The sequence below is a fragment of the Silene latifolia genome, chromosome 2 (genome assembly GCF_048544455.1).
Source record: "Silene latifolia isolate original U9 population chromosome 2, ASM4854445v1, whole genome shotgun sequence".
Lineage (NCBI taxonomy): Eukaryota > Viridiplantae > Streptophyta > Magnoliopsida > Caryophyllales > Caryophyllaceae > Silene > Silene latifolia.
Window position 1 is genome coordinate 61,825,707 of NC_133527.1, and position 18,856 is coordinate 61,844,562.

At 39.6% G+C, this 18,856-nt stretch overlaps 1 long non-coding RNA gene across 1 annotated transcript; it reads right to left on the reverse strand.

The window, feature by feature from the left end:
- Window positions 1–10,390: 10,390 nt before the first annotated feature.
- On the reverse strand, window positions 10,391–13,438 carry LOC141629744 (uncharacterized). Its single transcript, XR_012537342.1, has 2 exons — window positions 10,975–13,438; window positions 10,391–10,628 (listed from the first exon to the last, which is right to left on the reverse strand). It is a non-coding gene; the product is annotated as an uncharacterized LOC141629744 (long non-coding RNA).
- Window positions 13,439–18,856: the final 5,418 nt, after the last annotated feature.

The following is an 18,856-nucleotide window of genomic DNA, read 5'->3' on the forward strand; positions in this document are numbered from 1 at the left end:
ACAAACTAAGTTTATAAAGTGTTCGACATAACAGCGGAAAACTTCTAAACGACTCGTGATGACTCAAGCCCAGCTATCCCTCGCGCATCCATATCATACCTGCTCAACAACTGCTCACCATCCCCGTATGGATCACCACAGTTTTTAAAATAATTAATCGGGGTCAGTTACTGATTACACAATATAAGATAATGCAACAACAACAATACATACAATCATCCAACATCGTCACATCACCAATCACCTGACTAGCCTGAAGGTCTAGTCCTGCCAGATTATGGCCGCAACCAGTAATCCACACCGTTAGTGGGGGGCCGCAGCCGTTCCCACCTAAGCCCCGCTCGTTTTTACCGAGCGAAAACCCATGTTCCTTAATGTGCCCATCCCCTCTTCTGGCGGGTTCGACAGAGGGCGAAACAATATAAAAACTGAACTAGGATCTTACCCACAATGCGACAGTCTCAGCGGTGTAAAGAACTTTGGAATCCGATGACTCAAGCCTTTGGATTTGATAGCAATGTGAGAAAGAATAGCTACGTAACTTTGTTTTCTCTTTTGTGAAACTTAGAATAGGGTAAAAAGTAAATAGACACTGACGAAAAGTGTTTTTATATCCTTCTCGCGTTGCTATCAAAACCCGGCCAAAAACCCATGCACTCGATCGAGTAAGTGAGTTACTCGATCGAGTGGCACCTGGTCGATTGAGTTGCCCCTACTCGATCTAGTACCCAACAGACAGAACACTGTTTCAAAACGCCAACGCACACTTACTCGACAGAGTAAGCCTTACTCGATAGAGCACCCAACAGCACATAAAACCGTAGTATTATAGTCTTCCGTCTTTAAAAACGAACTTCGTCCCCGAAGTTCAAACCCAACCTATAAAACATGAACTCTTAACACTAACTCCACCAACTATGCCTACCTCCCCAACATGGCTCACGGTATCGTATCAACTACATTATAGCCACTCGACACTAACTCCATACACTACCGAATCCCATCCACAATTGTCGCTAGCTCCGTCTCACAAACATATTATCCACAAGCAAATCCAATATCAAGATAATTCACCAAGCGAGATCAACCACAAAATGGAATGTTACATTATGCCACCCTTAAAATGAACTTCGTCTTCGAAGTTTACTCACACTCATAAACAACACACTACTACAAGCGCTGCCATTACCTTTAGTAGTATTAACCGCACATAAATCCATCCTTTATTCTACACCAAGGCTCAAACTTCCAAATATACCGCATCATATACAACCATCAAACTCTCTTTGTCGCATCCTACTCCTCTTAAGATAAATGTTACATCCTCATAACTCACTAATACTAGATTCTTTTCTATACTTCCCATAATCCTCATCACCACCGCATGTCAACGATAACCGACTATAACCTCAACACCTATAACCATTCCTATATCCAGGGCTCTCTTTCTCTAACAGTTCTCATACCTCAAATCATTCTGCACTTCATCTAACCTATACCATAAAATCCTCAGCATAACCACTACTCTAACTCTTCAACATTACCGTAAAATGACATACTTCTTTATACATACACTTATCTCCACAATCATAACTCACGATCCATAATTGTTACACACACTCACATTAGATCCTCAAGTTCTCCTATTTATTGCCATAAAACTCCTCCATAACGTAACATGATACTAATTCCCAATACCCTATACTCATTGTCCCAATAAAGATTACGAACCACTTGCCGCTTCCAGCTCAGTACATACACATTTCACAAAACTTCATCTAAAACAAGATCAAAAATACTCAAACAACCTCTCACAACTGTGTCCTATTAACAGGATATCACTATACCATGACAACAACGACCACATGCGCAACTCTCTTCCATATCATACTCCACCCTCACTCCCAAGCCGAAACTGGTAAGAAACATCAATAAGCCAAACAATAGTCTATATGTCAAAACCGAAATTAACAGGAAACATCAGTAAACAAAAAAACAATATATATAACTAATACACACTTTTGAAAGCTCGTCTCATCAGTATCCCGCCTACTACACCACAACCGATGACGGCATCGCAACACCGCCACCAACAGCCGCACCGCAGCGCAAAAATACTCATATCACAACACGAAGTACCGTGCCCAGATCACCACCCGAGGCACAACAACCACATCGATAGTCAACGCAACTGATACAATCCCATAAACACCGACTCAGTATAACTTCCTGGACAAGAAAACTTCCTCAAACCGCTTTACTAGATCACAACGCAACATATTACATGAAATAAACAGATAATAACCTTACGAATGTCATCCATACTATTACTCATGAGGTCAGAACACCACACTATCACTTACATATATCATAAATACACCTACAAGTATAACTAGCCATGCCAAATCACCCAAATTATCACTTTTGAATAAAATCCTATTAGGTTATCGTACACAACATATGACGTGGAACACTCAGGTAACGACTTTATAACTATCACACCATACCACTACTCGTGAGGTCAAAACCTCACACGAACATTTACACACATCATAGACCCGTAATCACATCTAACTAGTCAATCCTGATCACGTAAGTTACCACCTGATAAAGGTTACCTCTCGCCCGAGCTTAACTCGTATGCCCCTCATATCACATTCTCCCATTTGCATAACTATCACCTCCTGACAAATGTAACCCTACCATTAATACCCAACTACTAGCAGACGCCTTCTATATCCACATCTTATACTCCCTCGCAACCATATATACCATTCCGGCCTCCACAAAATCAACCTCTCCAGGATGGTTATCTTCTCTATTTGACGTCATCCTTAACTACTAGTGATAAAATCACAACACCACCATATTTTGTATAACAAATCTCTTACACTCACCTCTAAACATAACAGCTCATTTCTATCTTGGTTAACATTCCAATTAACAAACAACAAATTCGTCAACAAAATTTACCTCAACATTCATCCCAATTTTGTCCTTAATTGTATCGTCACCCAACTCACCACCAAAATCTCATATCATGCAAATACTTTACCAACTTTTTACTCCCCTTAATTCCTCGAAACTCATGACTAACATGTCGTCCTGAAATTCCTATATAACCATTAACACACACCCTCATGATATAGTATCCTACATCTTGACGATACCTTACTTCCATATCGCACAACTCCGGTCAACATTCTCTTAGTTTACTCCCCTCATTCTTTTCCTTTTACACTCGACAAAATCAATTAATAATTCAACTCCTTATTCCTTCCACCTAACTCTTTAGTGCTCTGGTTACCTTCTCATTGCTCCAAAACTCAAATCCCATTATTTCATATCGGTACTATCTCACTCTTTCTTACCATGGATCTTCTCTCATCATGTTATTACTCATACTTATCACCAATCAGTCCACACAATCAACGTTTACTCTTCAACTAATTGCATCATCTTTTTTTTCCCGCCTCTAGAAACCAAAATTCATTTCATACCGTTAATTGCCCATGGAAATCACACACTAGTTTCACCTCTTGATGATACCAATTCCCAAACTCGGCCACCACCTACACATCGCGGCATAACTCGATCTCACTATACACCTTCATTGCCATCCCTCTATAACGACCTTCCATCACATATATCCTTAACCAACACAATCCTAACCATATCCCTCCAGAAATCCTTACACATCCCAATTTGCCACTATTCGCATCCCTCATCTCAACCTTTTCATTCTCACGTTCCTTACACTTACATCACCCCTTGCCCATATACATTTACCTTACATTACTCAAACTCGAAATTATATCACTCACCACGTCTCACAAAACATGCTTTATGCCTCAATAAGCTCATCAATCTCCTTTTTCTTTTTCCTCTATCCATCACAACCACATATAACTCATGTCCTACCCACCAAATGCATACCCATCATAAGGTTCTACTCCTTACATCACAAGGTCTGGTAACTTACGCATCAGGACCAACACATATTTAAAACAATGCATAAAGAAGCAAAAGAACATCTTTGAAATAATTATGACACGCATGGAGGTTTAAAATATAAGCATAAGACCAATACAGGGGTCACTAGATCGAGTATGGACTACTCGATCGTGTAGGTGAAGATCAGAAGCACGTACAATAAATTACCAGGTCTACTCGATCGAGTGAGCGGTACTCGATCGAGTACCAAGAGGTGCACTCGATCGAGTAAGGGCTACTCGATCGAGTACCCTAACGCAGTTCTCAACACTGTCCAGGTTTTATAAAACGGTCATATCTTACTCCTTTCTTGGTCATTTTGGGCGTGTGACCTATTGTTAGAATCGTAAGAGAACAAGCTATACCTCCTAGTAGATTCAAATCAATATCATATATGCATCTCAAGTTATTACAGTTTAAAGACAACTTCTCTATAATCGGACAACATACTACTTGATTTTCCTTCCAAACAACTTAAACAACAACAAAGCAAACAAAAATAACTCAATACTCATAAAACTAGTATCTCTAACCACTTATTACTATCGACAAAAGCCAAACAATAACATCCATCATGCACATATAATATTCAACTTATCAATCATGTACTACCCGCATGCTTTTATTCTATAACTTTACGTAAAAACAATAACATAATATGCAACATCAAATCCCATATTCACATGTTCCTAACATAACAATGTTATAAAAACCACTTCCATCACAATGTTATCCACATAAATTTCATATTCTCATGCAATTACTTACTTCATCTTATCCAACCAATTCATCGATCATATTCATCCAACGTATTCATCCAATGTATTCATCCAACATATTCATATGAACAATAGTAAACACATAGCGATCCCCATGACACCCCTTAGTGACTGGTTCAAAGTTGTAGGGCGAGTTCGCGATTTTAGGACGTCTCCTAAGCCTTTGCATTAGCTCCTAATAACTCCTACCCATGTTCATTTTGGTTTGACTCTCTAAGTTCATTAGATTCATTAGTTACGGGTTCCAAAATCGTCGCTGTGATACCACTTTGTAACACCCCCATACACTAAGGTCCCTTGCCAAGATCACCTAATGCATGAAAGTGCTACCATCTCGGTTACCCAAGGCAATGTACATCAAATTGATCATCCAATAACGTACTTTAAATAGATAGTTTAGGTGAATACGTCAAAACTCAAAAACTGTAAAGTAAGATACATCTGTTCATCAACCAAAAACCAACTACACTTAACTAGAAAGCGTTCGACATAATAGCGGAAGACTTCTAAACGACTCGTGATGACTCAAGCGCAGCTATCCCTCGCTCCTCCATATCATACCTACTCAACAACTGCTCACCATCCCCGAATGGATCACCACAGTTTTTAAACAATTAAACGGGGTCAGTTACTGATACACAATATAAGATAATGCAACAACAACAATACATACAATCCTCCAACACCGTCACATCACCAATCACCTCACTACCCTAGAGGTCTAGTCCTGCTAGATTATGGCCGTAACCAATAATCCACACCGCCAGTGGGGGACCGCAGCCGTTCCCACCTAATCCCCGCTCATCTTTACCGAGCGAAAACCAATGTTCTTTAATGTGCACATCCCCTTATGGCGGGTTCCACAAGGGGCAAATCAAGGGCGGAAGCATTCAATATGATATAGATCAATGACATAAATCAACCATAAACAACCAACCAACCATCTAAAATACATGTAAACAACAACTGAGTAGGAAACCCTATCTGAAAATGCAATCACCACAATCGTCACAACAGTGAATCAGAAACGTTCCTCTACGAATTCACCTCCTATCAATCATACAATCACCAACTAATACCAACAATACACCCGAAACCCCCAAATTACCCAATTAAGGTTTAAACCAAAATCAACGAAACAATTTAAAAACTGTACTAGGATCTTACCCACAACGCGACGGTCTCAACGTGTAAAGAACTCTCGAATCCGACGACACAAACCTTTTGATTTGATAGCAATGTGAGAGAGAAGAGCTACGTAACTTTGTTTTCTCTTTTGTGAAACTTAGAATAGGGTAAAAAGTAAATAGAAACTGACGAAAAGTGTTTTTATATCCTTCTCGCGTTGCTATCAAAAACTCGGCCAAAAACCCATAAAAACCCACGCACTAAATCAAGTAAGTGAGTTACTCGATCGAGTGGCCCCTACTCGATCAAGTACCAAACAGACATAACACTGTCCAGAACGCCAACACACACTTACTCGACAGAGTAAGCCTTACTCGATAGAGTACCCAACAGCACATAAAACCGTAGTATTACATATGGTATACTAGATAAGAATAAGGGAGAAAGGTTAGGGATAAACTTACAAATGCTAACAAGTGTGCAAGAAAAAGAAATGGAAGATAAAACTTCAAATGTGTGAGCTAGATCTTAATGGATAAGATGTATAATGTTTTTAGAGGGTTTTAGAGAGTAGTAGGGTAAGGTAAGGGTGGTATTAGTGAAGAAAATCTGAAAAGATAAGGTTTAGAGAGTGATAGGCCACCTACCACACTCTCGCACAAAAGCTGGACAACGACAGGTCACTCGATATAGTGACCAGTTTACTCGGTTGAGTGGAGCTTCTATGACACCCTCATACTCCAAGTGCCTTACCAGGACCACTAAAAGTATGAGAACGCCACCATCTCGGTTACCCGAGGCAATGATAATCAAATAGACAATAACGAAACGTACTTAAATGATTACAAAGTTTAAGTGATACAACTAAACTCCAAAACTGTTAAAAGAAAATACAATTGTTCTCAAATGTTAAACCAACTAGCTAAAGAACAACGTTCGACACAGCGGAAGACTTCTAAAACAGCTCGTGATGACTCAACCCATCTATCCCATGCGCATCAACCAAACCTGCTCAATAACTGCTCACCACCCCCGAATGGATCACCACAGTTTTTAAAACACAAAAACAAATACCATAAAGGAACAATATCACAAACAGCTCAACAAACCCCAGTCTCCATCTCAAATCTCCATACAACTGACTAAATAGTAAAGTGTGTAGCCCTGCCAGAGTACCCATCGCAACAAGTACTCCACGCCGCCAGTGGGGGACCGCAGCCGTACCCACCAAATCCCCGCTCATCTCCATCGAGCGATAAACCCATGTTCATTAATGTACACATCCCTTCTGTGGCGGGTTCCATAGAAGGCGAATCAAGGGCGTGAAACCACTCCCGCAAGTGACTCCACTCAGCCAGGGACGCACCCCGAAGATCACAGACAGATAAACAGTAATCACAACACAAACCAACAACCGTCTGAATCAATCAATAATACGACATCACAACCGTCTGAATCAATCAACAATCACTAACTACAGCACAATCACCACACATTATGTAATTAATACCGAGTAGGGAAACCCTATCTGGAGAAGCAACCACCACAGACGATCTAGCTGCTAATCAGAATTCTCTTCTACGAATCCTCCTCCTATATAACATGTATACATTCAATTAATACCACACACATACAAATCACCCAAAATCCTCAAAATCACCCAATTAGGGTTTTGAACAAACTCAACGAATCACTATAAAAATTATACAAGAATCCCTTGACGCGACGAACTCAACGGTGTAAAGAATAAGACGATCCGAAGATCCTAACCCTTGGGATTTGTTAACAACGCAAACAAGGAGAACAACGTAACTCTTTTTCTCTCTTGAATTGTTTTAGAAAAGTGAAAACTGATTAAGAAAGGTGGCGGAAATCCTTTTATATTAATCACGCGTTATTAACAAAACCCGGCTAAAATAACCCATAAGACTCACTTACTCGATCGAGTAAGTAACTTACTCGATCGAGTGCCCATTACTCGATCGAGTGCCACACATATTCGATCGAGTACCCATCAGACAGACTACTGTTTCGTATAAAAACATACTTACTCGACAGAGTAAGCCCCACTCGATAGAGTACCCATAGACATAGAAAACCGTAGTATTAGAGCTTCACTCAGTAGAGTGAACCCTTCACTCGGTCGAGTGACGATCTCCTGTATCCTGCATAAGAATTGATGGACTTACTTGGTCGAGATAGACATTACTCGGCCGAGTACTTTGACCGAGTGAGGCTCTAAAAGCATAGGTGTTACACCTTGGGTACCTATTGCTACACAGTAATGCTGTTTGGATTAATCAATGTTGGGTCCTATCAACAAACCGCCACTACCTTGCTGCATGACATGATGCAAAAAGAAGTACAAGTTTATATGGATGTTATAATTGTCAACTCCAAGGATAGGTAGGGTCACATTCCCAACCTTTGAAAATTCTTCCTCAGGCTTCGCAAGTACAATATGAGACTATCCTCAGAAATGTGCGTTCGGAGTAACATCTGGCAAAGATTGATCCATCTAAGATCAACGCTCCAATCGAGATGCCACACTCGCAGATAGAGAAGGAAGTAAGGGGTTTCTTGGGCAAAGTTCAATACATAAGTTCATTCATCTCCAAACTCACCATGATTTGCGAGCCAATATTCAAGAATCTCAAGAAGACAGACCACACCATGTGGGATGACGACTGCGAAAAAGCATTTGACCGAATCAAAGAAATCTTAGCTAAACAATCAGCCTTTATGCCGCCACAGAAAGACCAACCTTAGTCTCTTTACCTCACAGTGACAGAAACAGCCATGGGCGTTATGCTAGCCCAAACTATGGGAAAAGAAGAAAGAGTTATCTAGTACCTTAGTATGAAGTTCTTGGATTACGAGGTTAAATATACGCCTCTCGAAAAGACATGCCTCACTCTTGTGTGGGCAACAAAGAAGTTGTGACATTACATGCTTAACTATTCCGTCCCAAGAATTCTAAAAATGGACCTTATCAAAGTACATATTCGAGAAACTAGTCTTAAATGGCAGTTTAGCAAGATGCACTTTGATGCTTTTCGAGTTCGATCTCAAATGCGTGCCCTTTGAAAGCCATTAAAGGAGAAGAAGTGGCCGAATGTTTTGCAAACAATCCTATACACGACACATGGTCATTCCTAGACGAGGACATCCTACACACCAGTGTGGAATCATGGGACCTTTATTTTAATAGAGCTTCCAATTTGAGGGGGTATGGCATATGAGTGTCGCTCATTTCTCCTAAAGCCGAGCACACACCGATTTCACTCAAGCTCGATTTCGAGGTGACTAACAATGTAGGAGAATATGAGGCCTGCCTTATTGGATTACAAGCAGCTATAAGCTTAGGCATCAAGAAACTCTGAGTTCATGTTGATTCATCCTTGATTATTAACCAAATAACAGGATCTTGGAAAACCTGCAGTGAGACTCGCACCTTATCAAGCAAGGATAAATCAAGTGGCCTAATTCTTTGATCAAGTCACCTACCTACATCTAGCTCAGAAGGAAAATCGGTTTGCGGATGCTCTTTCAAAACTTGCATCTCTGATCAACATGCCCGACACCATGATACAAATGTCATTGTGCATAGAAAGGTGGTCTGAACCGGCTTATGCACACTTCCTTACTTACACGGCAAAGAAAATCGAGAAGAGCCTTGGTACCAAGCCATTATGAACTACAAACTCCGTGGCGAATACCCACCATTCATGGATAAGAAAGGACAAAGAGCTATATGATTGTTGTCATCCTAATACGTCCTAGGGGAATTGTACAAGAAAATGCCACGAGGCGTCATTTTGCTTTGCCTTGGCCCTTGATCATTCAAAAGCAAATAAGGTTATGGAGGAAGTCCAAGTACGGTCCTCATATGAGTGGGCATATGATGGCAAAAAAAATTATGCCTCTGGAATATTAATGGACAACCATGGAGACAGATTGTATCAAAGGCACTATCATAACTGCCAGATCTTCGAGAATATGCAACATGTTCACCAGCATTGCTTATAAAATAACATCTCCTTGGCCATTTTTAACATGGAGGCCACTGTTTTATTTTAGTGGCTATCGATTACCACTAGTACAAAAATATTGATTTGCGGCATCAAAAAAGGGGCCTTTTATGGCGTTTTTGATGTAGCAACAAATAAGGGGGCCGCGCAAATAAATGTCTATACGCCGGCATTTTTTCAAAAAAAAAAACGCAGCTAAATAAGAATCCTATTTGCGGCTTTTTTTTAAGAAAACGCAACAAATAGTCGCTGAATTTCTCTTTTTTACAAAAAATAATAATAAAAAAAAAAGTGATTTAAATCATAACTCTCAAATATATTCTTTCTTAATACAATCTTAAATGATTTTAGTAAACACTAGTTGGAAAGTCAGTGCGATGCACGGAGCACCATTAGTGTCATTTGTGCAATATATACCTAGGTTGATAAAAAAAAAAAGAGTCCAACTAAGCTAAACCATTTAAGAACTCAATTTCGTGATTACTTATATATATAGTAATTCAAAAGTAATTATAAGGGCATTAAAATAGAAAATTACACACATACAATACTCCAAAAGTAATTATAAGGGCACTAAAATAGAAAATTAAAAATTAACTTAAATTTGATTTATAACGAGCAATGCAACAAACTCCAATAGATTCCTCTTGAACGTCATGCCAAAACAGATTCCTCATCGCATGTCTATTTCTGCAGCCTGCATAACAAGACATTCATCAATATGTAAATACAGATTAGTAAATCAACATCAGTAGATAGTTTAATACAAAGCTATAAAGATCAACGCTTCTGAAAATCCCTAGAACAATAATGTCTGATTGCTTGCAGGCAAAGACGAACAAGAACATATGATACGACTACCATCAAATGTCATAAGCAACTCGAAATACATCCCCTTAAGAAATACAACCCAACATCAAATGATATTAATATACATCCCCTTAAATACAACCCAACATCAAATGATATTAATATCATGTCATTAAAGTGACACCCTATATTGGAATATACGTTAAAACAGAGCAGAACTTCAAGTTTGTTACCTTAATTGCAGCGCCAGCAGCAGTTTCCAGTTGAAGAACATTAAAGCCATCAACTCCTAAAATCAAAATCAATAATATGTAAAGGGTGAAGTGCCGACACTTGTACCAATAAAAATCTAGCTATATCAAACTCCAGTATGTTTTCTAGCCAAATTGATAAAATAAGAAAATACATAACAAGTAGATGATTTAACCTTTCATTCCCTCCTTTCTTGCAAAGAAGTTATCATTCAACACTTTTCACACAATTAATTGAAACACCACCAAAATATGAATTGTTAATTAGTTGTCTACTTTATACTACTATTCCATAACCTAAAACAGTCTTAAAAAATATAAAACACCTATTTAACCATTGTTTTCTCTTCTATATAGGCTGGGGCTTGCTATTAAATTTGTACATGTATAAGGCGTGTAGCAATGAAGGTAGTAATTCAAAGAAAAGATGTCCCGATATACTGGAATGTAGTTTTCATGTTTGTAAATTTTTCGTGTGTTATGCTCTTCTCTTATAATGTTAGTGTACATACATACAATAATAGAAGTTAGTCATGTTCTTCAAAATAAAGAAATCATAGAACATGTACTAGTGTCAACTAGAAGAAGGTTATATATCCGGTACAATTTAATATGTTCCTTTATTCCAGACCGTAGCAACCGGCTGCAAAGTTAAATACAAGGAAAATAGAAATGTTAAATATCAGTGAATGCTAGAAAGACATATTCTACAAAAGAGCATCATTAAGCGCTTGCTTGTTATCAATGATTTTCGTTTAGCATAGTAGATCATGAAATTATTCAGCACACACTAGACCAGACTAGGGAAATATTGAACAGTGAAGCAGCAAAGTAGCCAAAAGACTACGTAAAATGATCAAAAAATGAGTGAAGGTTAGCTCAGCCAAAAGCTCAGTACAATTTTCTTTTGTAAAGTTTGAAGCATGATTTTAATTTTTTAACTACCATGCAAAACTCACTTAGCATATTAGTACAATATCTGGCTATAAACATACATGCATATAGGTCTAACATTAGTTATCCCTTTGTATAAATGCTAGTGAGTCAATCTTATATCCGTAAATCCGAGAATATTTTTGCTAGACTCATGTCCTTCATATTACTATCTATCAACAAAGTGTGAAGCTAATCAAATTAATTAAGCAGAACGAACGATTCAATTTGAGGATACTAATAATAAACAGGAGAAGCTAATCAAATTCACAGGAAAGCGTAAAGATTGAATTTTGAAGGTAGGTGGTACAATTTAAGAACACAAAACCTGAGAGTTGTGTTTCAGCACCTGAGCAATTGGGGATACACAAAGTAAAGGGTGAAATGGAGTAAGTTAGAGGAGCAGTGAGCACCATAGTAAAGGCTCACAATTACTACTCACTATAAAAGCAAATACCCTCTTAACTACTATTACCATAATCATCACAATGAATGGTGAAGGTTTGAGGGCTGTCACAAACTTGGACTAAGTGATAGACTTGGTATAAAAAATGACAGCAAAGTTTATACACCCAAACAAAAATGCAAAATGATATGAACAAGGTTTACAATGGTTTCTCCGCACCTAGCCGGACTTGGTTTAAAACATCAAAACCCATATACGAAAACACAGCAAAACTAGTTAAACAAGTCTATACTTAAATTTGGAGTGGAGGAGGGCACTTGCCCTCAATGCGCTCACGCGTAATCCGCCATTGTTGGCTACACAAGTCTATACTTAAAAACATATAATCTTACATCTTACACCTTTTATAAAAGTGTGAGGGGATAGTTACTATTCACTAATGAATAGTAACTCATCTAATGAATAGTGCTGCATATGTGTGTTTGGGCTGGTTGTGGAGCATACTTGCGGAATGAATATGGGCTTGCTCCAACTTTTACTACTCCTTACTACCAACTTTAGGGCCTGTCGATTCCTCTCCACCACTCATTTTCTTTTTTAGCTCTCTTCCATTCATTTTGTTCTTTCTCCGTACACTTCCTCCTACTGATTCCATCATCTCCCTTCATCATCTGCTTTCCTTCACCATCACCTTCGTTCTTCTTCCTTGCTTCTCAAACTACCAAAAATAAGACACCTTTGTGTTTGAGGTAAGTCGTTATTTCCCGTCTTTTTTAATCCACCATTAATCGATATTTTCTTAATTGTTCTTATTACAATTATCAAATCTTCATACATTTATAGATCAGAATCAGAATAGTATAATTTCAAACAAAATTGAAATTATGTGATTATCGACTGAAGTTATTGTTTCATGTTAGGGTCAAATTACTGTGTTCTTAGTTTGATTTTAGTTTATTAAAAGTTTGAAGCTTTTGATTATATAATTATGTCCACAATTGTTGTTGATGTGCAATTTTGTCTCCTTGCCTTCAAACTTTAAACTTTTCACTCCCGTAGGTTTTGATTTGACTTCAGGAAGGGTTTGGGCAATTTTTAAATTGGTGGTGTGGGTTAATATCCGTATACTACCCTTAAATTGCAGGACTATAACGTAAATTTAAACATGCGAATATCGTCATAAAACATAAAAACAATAGAAACGATAAGGAACAAGAAATAACCTCCTATTCCTTTAAATTGCGGCGTAAAGAAAGAAATCAAAGCGATTTCCTCCTAATCGTTACACCCAAGACTTTGTCCGAGATATGCCCTTGTGCTAGAACAGTGTTCTCCGATTGCCTTGCAATATAGGGAGAACGATGTGAGTTTTTGTCGAGATGAGAGATCTCGGGTTTTTCAGAGGAGAATACTCTTCAAAACCCTAATTTTTGTTTCAAATGATGATTAGGTTTAACAGAAGGAGGAGGTCTCCTTTTGTTCTCCTATTTCGGCCAAAACCGTGACCCACAAGGGGAAGTGGGCTTCCACTTCCTCTTGGTTTTAACTCGAGGTCCGGTTCGTTAAATATTAAAATGTATATGACGGGTTTGTATTATAAATCATTATCGGTTATCGGAAATTAAGGCATCGGCTAATAATACGGGTTAGTCAATTATTAATACGTGTCCGACAAAACAGTATTGTATAATTATTTTAATATACATTTAATTAAATATAAATCACGTATATTTAATTTTACGAATTAATCAGTTAATTCGCCTTAGCCCATGATATTTAATCCGTATTAAATATAATATCTCAACATCACATATTTGACTAATTACTAGTCAAATAACTCGGACTAACTGGTTAGTCAATTTTGGCATCTACATGAAAGTATTTTCATACCGTCACATCTCTCGAACGTATCCTATAGGTGTGACTTTTAGGGACCAGTTGATCACCGCCATCCGTATGACAATAACGTCAAACTTATCTAGCAAGCCAACCGTTATTGATAAACGTGGATCAACGGATAATAATACCAAAGTATGCCCTTTGATCCTTTTAGAGGTTTATAAGTCCTTGCACTAATTGTTAAGGACACCAACCCCAACAAGCTCCCACTTGTCCGTACAAGTGTATGTGCAATGACGTTATCCGCACTAACCGGAGGACACAAGCTCCAACAAACTCCCACTTGTCCGAACAAGTGTATGTGCGATAACCGATTCTCATATTCATTTAAAATTTCTCCCACTCAATGTAAAACAATTTGCGGATCCGGATCCACAAAGGTCGTATTTTACAATCGATCCGTATCTAGAGTGGTTTCCCCGACTAGAGAGTAACTTAACCGATAAAACGAATCCGTATCCGAGCATGGCCATGCATTTCGATTCTGACTCCTCGAGTGGCCCTGAGAAATATCGAGTACCCGATAAAGGCTGAATATTTCCTTCAACTCGACTCCTTCCGATCTAAGCACAAAGATGAAATGACCCGAGAAAAAATCTACTTGGCCCCCTTGTTACGGATGACCGTGAGAAAGAAACCAAAGTCACCCAAAATCTGCCGTAGTCTCAAGAGACAGTCGATAGTCAAAGAATCGACTCTTAGGATCACCATGGAAGTCCTATCCACGACCGGGCAGTGAATGTTATAAAACATTTAGGACTCCACGTCGATGTCACAATTGTGTCCTACGAAATATCCGTATAAATCGCCTCGTGATTGGTCACAACCGGTTGACTTATGGCTCGTTGAACCCACCATCAACCAACGTCACAGAATAATTGCCAGAGTTATCAGCTCATGTGGGCAATTAAGGACTAACAAGATATGATGTTTGTTCAGTTCACTTTGTGGTGTTCAAAATTTGTCGTACAAATCCACATGAAAAACAAAATATATATATGTATAATATCAAAACGATGATGTCGTATAGAGTACAAAAGAGAATGAATCTAATCCATAAAAGAGTACTACAACTCAGGAACACGTTTGATTCCCATGGAATTTACGTGCCCTTCATGCTTATCTTGTCGTAATGCTTTAGTGAGAGGATCTGCTATGTTATCATCTGTAGCAATCTTTTCTATCACTACTTCCTTTTGCTCCACGTAATCTCGGATTAGATGAGCTTTCCGTTGTACATGTCTAGATTTGTTGCTAGACTTAGGCTCCTTAGCTTGGAAGATGGCACCACTATTGTCGCAATAGATGGTGATTGGGTCATTCGAACTAGGCACTACAGAGAGCCCATGTAAGAATTGACGCATCCATATCGCTTCCTTTGTTGCTTCGAGACGCGGCATAGTACTCGGACTCGGTCGTAGAATCTGTTTATGTGATTTGTTTCGAACTCTTCCAGGTGATCATAGCGCGCCATTAAGAGTAAAAACGAATCCTGACTGAGATTTCGAGTCATCACGATCCGTTTGGAAGCTAGCATCTGCGTAACCGGTTGCGCATAGCTTTTGTTTGCCTCCATAAGTCAATGCCCAATCTTTAGTCCTCCGGAGGTACTTAAGAATGTTCTTGACACCCAACCAATGTGGTTCACCTGGTTCTTTGTTGGAATCGACTTGTCATACTCAATGCATATGCCACGTTCGGACGTGTGCATATCATGGCATACATGATTGATCCTATAGCCGAAGCATAAGGAATCCGTGTCATGCGCTCTTTCTCTTCCGGTGTCTCGGTGCCTCGAGACTTGCTCAAATGCACCCCTGGAGCCATAGGAAGGAACCCCTTCTTGGAGTTAGTCATGCTGAATCTCTCTAGGACTTTGTCTATGTAAGACTCCCGATCGAGAGATAACATCCGTCGTGATCTATCTCGATAGATACGGATGCCTAGAATTCTCTCGTGCCTCTCCCGGATCTTTCATCCGGAAATGGTTTTTCAACCATACTTTCACCGAAGTTAAGAGAGGTATGTCATTCCCAATCGGGAGTATGTCGTCAACATACAATATTAGGAAGACAATCTTGCTCCCACTCGACTTGATATATAGACATGGTTCCTCGACCGATCGAGTAAATCCATTTTCTTTTATCACTTGGTCGAAGCGATGATTCCAACTCCTTGATGCTTGCTTAAGTCCATAAATGGAACGCTTAAGCTTGCACACTTTCTTAGGATGTTCAGGATCGATGAAACCTTCGGGTTGTACCATGTACAACTCTTCCTCCAAAAAGCCGTTTAAGAAGGCGGTTTTCACATCCATTTGCCAAATTTCATAGTCATGAAAAGCGGCAATCGCTAAGATAATCCGAATGGAACGCAGCATGACTACGGGTGCAAAAATCTCATCGTAGTGCAAACCTGGCACTTGGGTGAAACCTTTAGCAACTAGTCGTGCTTTGTAGATATCTTGTTGACCTTCCACTGAATGCTTTATCTTGTAAAGCCATTTGCATTGAAGGGGACGAACCTTAGCCGGTAAGTCAACAAGATCCCACACGTTGTTCTCATACATGGAGTCCATCTCGGATTGCATGGCCTCAAGCCATAGCTTTGAGTCGAATCGGTCATGGCACCTTTATAGGTTGCGGGTTCACTACTCGTTAAGAGTAGAACGTCATCTATGTCATGTTCCTCGACCATACCGATGTATCTGTCCGGAGGAATAGAGACTCTTCCCGACCTCCTAGGTTCCTCAGGAATGTTCACCGCAGCCGAGATTGAAGGAACAGGTTCCTCCAATGGTTGCTCGGTGTTTGGTTCTGGAATCTCCGACAGGTCGAAGGTTCTATCACTCTTTGCATTCTCGAGAAATTCCTTCTCTAAGAATGTCGCACTAGCCGCAACAAAAACGCGTTGTTCGGTTGGCGAATAGAAGTAATGACCACGTGTTCCTTTAGGATAACCTATAAAGTATGTCTTGACCGATCGCGGGCCGAGCTTATCCTCGTGTCTCCACTTGACATAAGCCTCGCAGCCCCAAATCCGTATAAAGGACAAGTTAGGGACCGTTCCCTTCCATAGTTCATATGGAGTCTTGTCAACAGCTTTAGACGGACTTCGGTTAAGTATTAGAGCGGGACACATAAGAGCATAACCCCATAATGAATCGGGTAAAACCGTGTGACTCATCATGGATCGAACCATATCAAGTAGTGTTCGATTTCTCCGTTCGGACACACCATTCAACCGAGGTGTTCCAGGTGGAGTTAACGTAGGGCAATCCCACGGTCCTTCGGTGTTGATCAAACTCGTGAGAAAGATACTCGCCACCACGATCTGAACGCAGTGTTTTAATCTTTCTACCTAATAGGTTCTGTACCCTATTTTGGTATTCCTTGAATTTCTCAAAGGATTCACTTTTGTGCTTCATTAAGTAGACATAGCCATATCTACTCAAATCGTCCGTGAAAGTGATAAAATACCTATAGCCTTCTCGTGCGGTGATTGACATAGGTCCACATACATCCGTGTGTATGAGTCCTAATAGGTCAGCAGCGCGCATTCCAACACCTTTGAAGGAAATCCGAGTCATCTTACCGATGAGACATGATTCACACGTGCCAAATGATTGAAAATCAAAGGCCGAGATAGCTCCATGTTTGATGAGCTGTTTTACGCGTTTCTCATTAATGTGTCCCATACGGCAGTGCCATAGATACGTTTGATCTTTGTCACCAACCTTTAACTTTTTATTCATTACGTGTAATATTTCGGTGGTCCGATCTAAAACATAAATTCCGTTCATGGAGACTCGCCTTGTAAATCATATCGTGTAATGAGAAAATGCAAGTATTATTTTCTATTACAAATGAAAAACCAAGTTTATCAAGCGCAGAAACTGAAATAATGTTTTTGGAAAGACTAGGTACATAATAGCAGTCATATAATGACAACTCAAATCCGCTTGGAAGCTGGATCACATATGTCCCCTTGGAGATGGCAAACTACTCTTGCTCCATTCCCAACACGCAGTCCACCTCACCCTTTACGAGGGGTTCGATGTTTCGAGCCCCCGCACATGATTACACCGATGAGAACCACAACCAGTATCAAGTACCCAAGTTCCGTAACTTGCGTGGTTAATCTCAATCATATGAATAAAAGTAGAAGAGAGAGAAGACATACCAACAGGTTTAACACGACCTGCCTTTAAGTCCTCATGATAAACAGGACATGTGCGTCTCCAATGCCCAGTCATGTGGCAATGGTGGCATTCCATGTTTTCACTCTTGCTCTTTGTCATGCCTGATGAGTTGCTCGCCTCACCAGGACCACTCTTACCTGAACCCGACTTCTTGAACTTCGCCTTACCTACTGTTAGGTTTGCCGGAGCTTTGCCCTTACCTTTTCCTTTGTTTGACACAACGAGAACGTCCTGTTTCGAACTCCCACTGAACTTCATGTCCTTCTCGGTCTGTACGAGGAGGGAGTGCAGTTCATGGGGAGTTTTCTTCAAATCATTCATATAGTAATTCGCTCTAAATTGCGAAAAACCATCGTGGAGTGAGTGAAGCATACGGTCGATAACAATGTTCTCGCTGATGTTACGCTTAAAGGTCTCCGACTTCT